The sequence below is a fragment of the Coregonus lavaretus genome, assembly GCF_964263955.1.
Source record: "Coregonus lavaretus genome assembly, chromosome: 30".
NCBI lineage: Eukaryota > Metazoa > Chordata > Actinopteri > Salmoniformes > Salmonidae > Coregonus > Coregonus lavaretus.
The window spans coordinates 17,424,258-17,433,573 of record NC_140017.1 but is presented as its reverse complement, the minus strand read 5'-3'; the positions used below and the strand labels follow the sequence as shown (position 1 = coordinate 17,433,573).

The 9,316-nt window shown below is 44.1% G+C and overlaps 1 long non-coding RNA gene across 1 annotated transcript in view; it reads right to left on the bottom strand.

Annotated features, from left to right (window-relative positions):
* Positions 1-7,395: 7,395 nt before the first annotated feature.
* The window catches only part of LOC311105404, a 72,909-nt gene continuing 70,988 nt past the window's right edge, over positions 7,396-9,316 (bottom strand). The window contains exons 2-3 of the long non-coding RNA XR_014610255.1: positions 8,509-8,566; positions 7,396-7,947 (exon numbers count right to left, since the gene is read on the bottom strand). This is a non-coding gene — a long non-coding RNA (uncharacterized lncRNA). The remainder of the gene's footprint in view (positions 7,948-8,508; positions 8,567-9,316) is intronic.

The window sequence follows — 9,316 nt, the reverse complement described above, 5'->3', positions numbered from 1 at the left end:
CACACACTATTTCCCATGTAGTGTACGTCTTCCTATTGTAGTGTACTTCACAGTTTTACCTCATTTCTACCAGCATGTTAAATGTGCAACCAGAGGGAGAAAAACTCTAGACCACCTTTACTCCACACACAGAGACGTGTACAAAGCTCTCCCTCACCCTCCATTTGGAAAATCTGACCATAATTCTATCCTCCTGATTTCTGCTTACAAGCAAAAACTAAAGCAGGAAGCACCAGTGACTCGGTCAATAAGAAAGTGGTCAGATGAAGCAGATGCTAAGCTACAGGACTGTTTTGCTAGCACAGACTGGAATATGAAAAATGTATGCACGCATGACTGTAAGTCGCTTTGGATAAAAGCATCTGCTAAATGGCATATTATATTATATTATATTCTTCCGATGGCGTTGAGGAGTACACCACATCAGTCACTGGCTTCATCAATAAGTGCATCGTACATACGTACATACCCCAACCAGAAGCCATGGATTACAGGCAACATCCGCACTGAGCTAAAGGGTAGAGCTAACGCTTTCAAGGAGCGGGACTCTAACCCGGAAGCTTATAAGAAATCCCGCTATGCCCTCCGACGAACCATCAAACAGGCAAAGCGTCAATACAGGACTAAGATCAAATCATACTACACCGGCTCCGACGCTCGTCGGATGTGGCAGGGCTTGCAAACTATTACAGACTACAAAGGGAAGCACAGCCACGAGCTGCCCAGTGACACGAGCCTACCAGACGAGCTAAATTACTTCTATGCTCGCTTCGAGGCAAGTAACACTGAAACATGCATGAGAGCACAAGCTGTTCCGGATGACTGTGTGATCACGCTCTCCGTAGCCGATGTGAGTAAGACCTTTAAACAGGTCAACATTCACAAGGCCGCAGGGCAAGACGGATTACCAGGACGTGTACTCCGAGCATGCGCTGACCAACTGGCAAGCGTCTTCACTGACATTTTCAACATCTCCCTGTCTGAGTCTGTAATACCAACATGTTTCAAGCAGACCACCATAGTCCCTGTGCCCAAGAACACTAAGGTAACCTGCCTAAATGACTACCAACCCATAGCACTCATGTCTGTAGACATGAAGTGCTTTGAAAGGCTGGTCATGGCTCACATCAACACCATTATCCCAGAAACCCTAGACCCACTCCAATTTGCATATCGCCCCAACAGATCCATAGATGATGCAATCTCTATTGCGCTCCACACTGCCCTTTCACACCTGGACAAAAGGAACACCTATGTGAGAATGTTATTCATTGATTACAGCTCAGCGTTCAACACCATAGTGCCCTCAAAGCTCATCACTAAGCTAAAGACCCTGGGACTAAACACCTCCCTCTGCAACTGGATCCTGGACTTCCTGACGGGCCGCCCCCAGGTGGTAAGGGTAGGTAACAACACATCCGCCACGCTGATCCTCAACATGGGGGCCCCTCAGGGGTGCATGCTCAGTCCCCTCCTGTACTCCCTGTTCACTCATGACTGCATGGCCAGGCACGACTCCAACACCATCATTAAGTTTGCCGATGACACAATAGTGGTAGGCCTGATCACCGACAACGACGAGATAGCCTATAGGGAGGAGGTCAGAGACCTGGCTGTGTGGTGCCAGGACAACAACTTCTCCCTCAACGTGATCAAGACAAAGGAGATGATTGTGGACTACAGGAAAAAGAAGAGGACCGAGCACGCCCCCATTCTCATCGACGGGGCTGTAGTGGCTCCACATCACCAACAAACTAACATAGTCCAAACACACCAAGACAGTCATGAAGAGGGCACGACAAAACCTATTCCCCCTAAGGAGACTGAAAAGATTTGGCATGGGTCCTCAGATCCTCAAAAGTTTCTACAGCTGCACCATCGAGAGCATCCTGACTGGTTGCATCACTGCCTGGTATGGCAACTGCTCGACCTCTGACCGCAAGGCACTACAGAGGGTAGTGCGTACAGCCCAGTACATCACTGGGGCCAAGCTTCCTGCCATCCAGGACCTATATACCTGGCGGTGTCAGAGGAAGGCCCTAAAAATTGATAAAGACTCCAGTCACCCTACTCATAGACTGTTCTCACTGCTACCGCACGGCAACCGGTACCGGAGCACCAAGTCTAGGTCCAACAGGCTTCTAAACAGCTTCTACCCCCAAGCCATAAGTCTCCTGAACATCTAATCAAATGGCTACCCAGACTATTTGCATTGCCCCCCACCCCCCCCCCCCCACCCCTCTTTTACACTGCTGCTATTCTCTGTTTATTATCTATGCATTGTCACTTTAATAACTACATGTACATATTACCCCAATTACCTCGACTAACCGATGCGCCCGCACATTGACTCTGTACTGGTACCCCCTGTTTATAGCCTCGCTATTGTTATTTTTACTGCTGCTCTTTAACTATTTGTTACTTTTATTTCATATTATTTTATATTGTATTTTTTTGTGATTTTTTTGTTGTTGTATTCTTTCTTAAAACTGCATTGTTGGTTAAGGGCTTGTAAGTAAGCATTTCACTGTAAGGTTGTTGTATTCGGCGCATGTGACAAATAAGATTTTATTTTATTTGACTTATAGTGCACTACTTTTGACCAGAGTCATTTGTCTCAAGTCTCAACTTACTCCGCAGAGCCAAAAGTAGTTCACTGTATGCGTGTGGCTCTGGTAGTGGATCATACTGTATGAGCAATCGGATGTGATGTGAGACACAGCCATGGTCCCTCCACCCAGCTCTCCTCTCCTTCACTCATGACAATGGCCATGTCCTCTGTTGAGTCCATAGTTCATACTTGCCTTTGATTGACAACCATAAACCTATAAACTTTCAAACACAGAAAACTTGCTAGCTAACATCCTTATTTGCATTTTGTGAGGGTATCACCTCTACAAAATGAACAAACCTATTTTGGAACAATATACACATGATTATAAATAAATATCCAAAGTATGAGGCCTGGTTTGAGAAAATTCTAAAGGACTATAGAGTTTTGATGGCATTTCATTCCGTGTATATTTTGATTGTGTGTGTAATGTGTCATTTGAGACCTTCAGCCTCTGCTATGGCTGGGGCTCGGAGAGCCATTACTGAGTAATGAATGTGTGACCTGAAGGTCTGCACCTGCTGTGGGGAGTCCATAACTTCCTCTCTCTCCTCAAGATCTGGAGGAGGCCCATCATTTCTCCTCTGTGAATCACTTCCAGGACCTCTAAGACAGCAGCAGCAGACAGTAGAGCTAGCTGGGATCCTAAGGTAGGCAGGGCTGGAGGCACCACTGGGATTTTCACATAACTTTACCATTAGGAATGACGCACACAGGCATGTACGCACACGTACACACATGCACACACTGGGTAGAGCACAGGTGGCTGGTGGCATCTTAACTGGGGAGGTTGGGGCTTATAGTAATGGCTGGAACGGAATTCATGGAATGGTATCAAACACATCAAACACATGGTTTCTATGTGTTTTAATACCATTCCATCTATTCCATTCCATCCATTATTATGAGCCGTCCTCCCCTCACCAGCCTCCTGTGGGGTAGAGGATAGCGTATCTGCCCAGAAAATCAGGGGGTGTCAGCTAGGTTAATCTCAATCTCTATCTACAACTGCAGAGATACTGTGTGGCTGTACACTCTTCGAAAAAAGGGTTCCAAAAGGGTTATTTGGCTGTCCCCATAGGAGAACCCTTTTTGATTCCAGGAGAACTCTTTTAGGTTCCACATAGAACACTCTGTGGAAAGGGTTTTACATGGAACCCAAAAGGGTTCTTTAAAGGGTTCTCCTATGGGGACAGCCGAAGAACCGTTTTAGGTTCTAGATACCACCTTTTTTTCTAAGAGTGTATGCAGTGAGTGTCGGGATTTGGAAATATCCACCCTAACTCTCGTCATCAAATGCTGTAGGCTTATGGCGATGGTCCGGATTTCTCTTGCTATTGAGAGTCGAACTTGGGAGAGAGTTTGCTGGCTTTGCTTCCCTCAAAACACGTTTGCCATTAATTTTCCGATTAGAAGAGCCTGGGGGATGCATAAAATAGCGGGATTCCGCTGAAAGGACAAGGTCTCTAAATTGTATTCCATCACACATAAAATCAGAGCTCTGTCATCTTGACATAAACTACAGCAAGGTTTTAACCTCTAGAGACCCCTTGCTCAGAAAAATAAAAGCTATTCTTTAAAACAATAGGGGTGGTGGGTATATGATAGCTTTTGAAAAGTTCCTAAACTTAATTGATGTTGAACATTGCATTTGTTTTGATACTAGACCAGATGCTGCCCACACAGTCAGTTGTGGGGTTATGGGTTGATAATCATCACATGAAAATGTTCAGTGAGCCTTCCTGACAGATCTATAGTACACAGTATAACGAGTGAGTGGTTCAAAAGGCTAGTGACACTTATACCTGAACCATAATACCCCTCACTCACTCTCTCTCTCTCTCTCTCTCTCTCTCTCTCTCTCTCTCTCTCTCTCTCTCTCTCTCTCTCTCTCTCTCTCTCTCTCTCTCTCTCTCTCTCTCTCTCTCTCTCTCTCTCTCTCTCTCTCTCTCTCTCTCTCTCTCTCTCTCTCTCTCTCTCTCTCTCTCTCTCTCTCTCTCTCTCTCTCTCTCTCTCTCTCTCTCTCTCTCTCTCTCTCTCTCTCTCTCTCTCTCTCTCTCTCTCTCTGTCCAAAAGGCCGGTGACACTTTGACCGGACCCAAATACCCCTCTCTCTTTTTCTCTCCCTCCCATTCTGTGTCTCTCCATCGTGCCAGGCCCCTGCTGGACTGGCTTTGTTTTTTAATAGGGGCTAATACTCAACCCTGGCTGGTTTCCGTGGGGACGGGACCTATGAATACCCCCAGTGTGTTCCTGCTCATTCTCTCAGGGAATGCCAATGCCATGAGGTAAGGAGCCTTTGTACCTCCCAGACCAGAGCAACACACACACACACACACACACACATGCACACGCAAATACACACCCACCCACACACACACACACTGGTCACGTGGTGCCAACGGCCCTCAGTAGGTAGTATTGTAAACTCACTCCCACTCACTCTTTCAAGCAGTACTGAATGTCCTGCAGAAAGTGTTTTAGCAGGGGTGGAATTTAGGAAGCGCATTCATTAATTTTCTTCCCAACGTGCCCATTGTCCGAATCAATAAAGATAGCGAAGGTCGAATTCCCTCACAGGCTGACGGGGAAAATGAGCTGTAACACTTTATAAGACATCATACTATTTCAGCTTTTGACGTCGTTGCGCTTAAATGACGATAACCTTTTGGCTTCCGCATACTGTGTTAAGAGCTCTCATTATTTCGAGGGCTCCTCAATCCCACAATACCTCCTCATGGGCTCTGAACAGCCAGGGACCACACAGTGAGTGAGTTTATTAAAATGGCCCCCAATGCAGCTCTGGGGGGCAGAGTGTACCCCCAAGAGGGCATCCAAGTGGGTTATTGTGTTCACTGGCATAGGTACTATGTTGGAGGAGCATCGTTTCAGGCTAAACGAGGCCAGGCCAGGCCAAGCTAAACAGGCTGCTAACAGAATGCTGAGCCAGCCATGTCTTTGTGCTGTGACCTCCACTATCGCAGGGGGGCTTCACATACAGTTGAAGTCAGAAGTTTACATACACCTTAGCCAAATACATTTAAACTACGTTTTTCACAATTCCTGACATTTAATCCTAGTAATAATTCCCTGTCTTGGGTCAGTTAGGATCACCAATTTATTTTAAGAATGTGAAATGTCAGAATAATAGTAGAGAGAATGATTTATTTCAGCTTTTATTTCTTCCATCACATTCCCAGTGGGTCAGAAGTTTACATACACTCAATTAGTATTTGGTAGCATTGCCTTTAAATTGTTTAACTTGGGTCAAACGTTTCGGGTAGCCTTCCACAAGCTTCCCACAATAAGTTGGGTGAATTTTGGCCCATTCCTCATGACAGAGCTGGTGTAACTGAGTCAGGTTTGTAGGCCTCCTTGCTCGCACACGCTTTTTCAGTTCTGCCCACACATTTTCTATAGGATTGAGGTCAGGGCTTTGTGATGGCCACTCCAATACCTTGACTTTGTTGTCCTTAAGCCATTTTGCCACAACTTTGGAAGTATCCTTGGGGTCATTGTCCATTTGGAAGACCCATTTGCGACCAAGCTTTAACTTCCTGACTGATGTCTTGAGATGTTGCTTCAATATATCCACATAATTTTCCTTCCTCATGATGCCATCTATTTTGTGAAGTGCACCAGTCCCTCCTGCAGCAAAGCACCCCCACAGCATGATGCTACCACCTCCGTGCTTCATGTACGGGATGGTGTTCTTCGGATTGCAAGCCTTCCCCTTTTTCCTCCAAACATAACGATGGTCATTATGGCCAAACAGTTCTATTTTTGTTTCATCAGACCAGAGGACATATCTCCAAAAAGTACGATCTTTGTCCCCATGTGCAGTTGCAAACCGTAGTCTGGCTTTTTTACAGTGGTTTTGGAGCAGTGGCTTCTTCCTTGCTGAGCGGCCTTTCAGGTTATGTCGATATAGGACTCGTTTTACTGTGGATATAGATACTTTTGTACCTGTTTCCTCCAGCATCTTCACAAGGTCCTTTGCTGTTGTTCTGGGATTGATTTGCACTTTTCGCACCAAAGTACGTTCATCTCTAGGAGACAGAACGTGTCTCCTTTCTGAGCGGTATGACGGCTGCATGGTCCCATGGTGTTTATACTTGTGTGCTATTGTTTGTACAGATGAACGTGGTACCTTCAGGCGTTTGGAAATTGCTCCCAAGGATGAACCAGATTGTGGAGGTCTACAAAAAAAATTCTGAGGTCTTGGCTGATTTCTTTTGATTTTCCCATGATGTCAAGCAAAGAGGCACTGAGTTTGAAGGTAGGCCTTGAAATGCATCCACAGGTACACCTCCAATTGACTCAAATTATGTCAATTAGCCTGTCAGAAGCTTCTAAAGCCATGACATCCTTTTCTGGAATTTTCCAAGCTGTTTAAAGGCACAGTCAACTTAGTGTATGTAAACTTCTGACCCACTGGAATAGTGATAAAATTAATTATAAGTGAAATAATCTGTCTGTAAACAATTGTTGGAAAAATTACTTGTGTCACTGTCACGCCCTGGCCTTGAGAGCCCGTTTTTTTTTTTTTTTTGGTGTAGATCAGCTTAATATTGCAGATAGATTGTAACTTCCATCAATATAATTGTCTGCATCACTTCCAATCCCCCATGTTTATATATATATATATATATATATATATATATATATATATATATATATATATATATACATATACACACATACACACACACATACATACATATATACATACACATACATATCCTTTAAAAAATATATATATATATTCCCCTTTATTATATATTCCCCCGGTTGTCTTTAGTTGGTTTGGTCAGGGTGTGAATTTCTATGTGTATATCTAGTTTTGTATTTCTATCTTTGGCCGGGTGTGATTCCCAATCAGAGGCAGCTGTCGCTCGTTGTCTCTGATTGGGGATCATACTTAGGTAGCCTGGTTGCCTACCTTAGTTGTGGGATCTTGTTTGTGTTCCTGTTAGGCTTGTTGTGTGTATAGCCCATAGGACTGCACGTTTTCGTTGTTTTGTTATTTTGTCAAGTGTTTATTCGTCTTAATAAACATGTACGCATACCACGCTGCACCTTGGTCTGACCCGTCTCTCAACGATCGTGACAGTCATGCACATAGTAGATGTCCTAACCGACTTGCCAAAACTATAGTTTGTTAACAAGAAATTTGTGGAGTGGTTAAAAAACGAGTTTTAATGACTCCAACCTAAGTGTATGTAAACTTCCGACTTCAACTGTAACTCTACCCACCTCTTTCTCTCTCTCTCTCTCTCTCTCTCAGCTCTTCTCTTCTTTTGTAGGTGGAATCTTTCCCAAGGTCAGTGCCAGTGCTTTCAAAGGATGAGAGAGAGGGAGAGAGCGAGAGAGAGAGAAGAGTGTGTGTATGAGAGAGAGAAAGGAGAGGGTTGTGTCCTCAATCAACATACAACAGGACTAGAGACATCGTTGTGGACAAGGCATTGGAAGGGTTTGAGAAGGGTTTGGACTGGAAACTTGGGTTTTGTGTGTCAATGGAACTGACTAGAGGGATGAATGACTTTCAGCTCTTCAGTAATGTTTGCTAAACAGGTGACCCACAGCTGATTGGAATTCAATAATTACCTTTACCTAGTCATTTCGATTGCTGACATACAGTATTTCTGAGAAAACCTCACATAACTTTACAATTCATTGTATGTACAGTCGGAAAGCACATTTTGATAGAGTAGGGTTAGGTCAGGAGAATAATTACTGAGTATGAATCAAATTAGGGAAAACAAATTCACTGAGTTTCAGAGTGGGCCTAGATATCATGATCCTAGCCATATTATCATATACCGGAACAAAATGATGAAATGGGCATCCTCTCAAAGGGCATTCAAACAGTGGGATTAGAGAGAACATGCACTGACCTGCCTCCACTCCTCTCTCTCAGTCTCTCCACAGTCCACAGCCTCTAGAGTACAGCATCTGCAAATGGAACCAAAGGTCTGGTCAGATCAGATGAAACAGGCCAGAATTAAATAGAACATTGTCTCTATAGTATATGGGCCAAAGCATATGGGGAAAATGAAAAAAATTAAATACACGGAAAAGCTTCCAGAAAATAGATGAAATAATGTACAGTTTCATATCATCATATCAACCCATTTGACCCTACATCGCTGTGTATACCATTAGTGATCGACCATGTGACCTTGCTGCGGCGGTATAGCTAAGCAGGTTGTTGACTCGGGCTAATAGAGGGGAGTACAGTATATCGACAATAACATTTCCCACTGCTAATTTGCATTAATGCAAATTAATAGCATATCGAAATCCACAAGCAAAGAAGAATTCAAGTAACACTTCCTCCATGTAATATCACACGACACAGGATATTTCAGGAATTTTCCTGAAATGACAGTGAAATGACAAACTCCCACTTAGTCTTTGAAATGCACTTGAAGCCATGACACCAGCAGAGCATTCAGCAGTCAATTGTACGCAGCACTAGTAGCTCAATCAAAAGCTCTTAACAGACTCGCTTAACAGACTTGCGTTGACTCTTTCTTTTGACATAGGCTACTTCACATACTCAGCCTGTGACCTTCAAACGTAATAAAACCCCACTAATTATCCTCAATGCATTAAGTACCAAGAGAGCATCATCTGTTGCAGGTTGGCTAGGCTCTGGGCTCTACACATAGGCCTGTGAGGTCTGCTAGGCTCTGGGTTCTA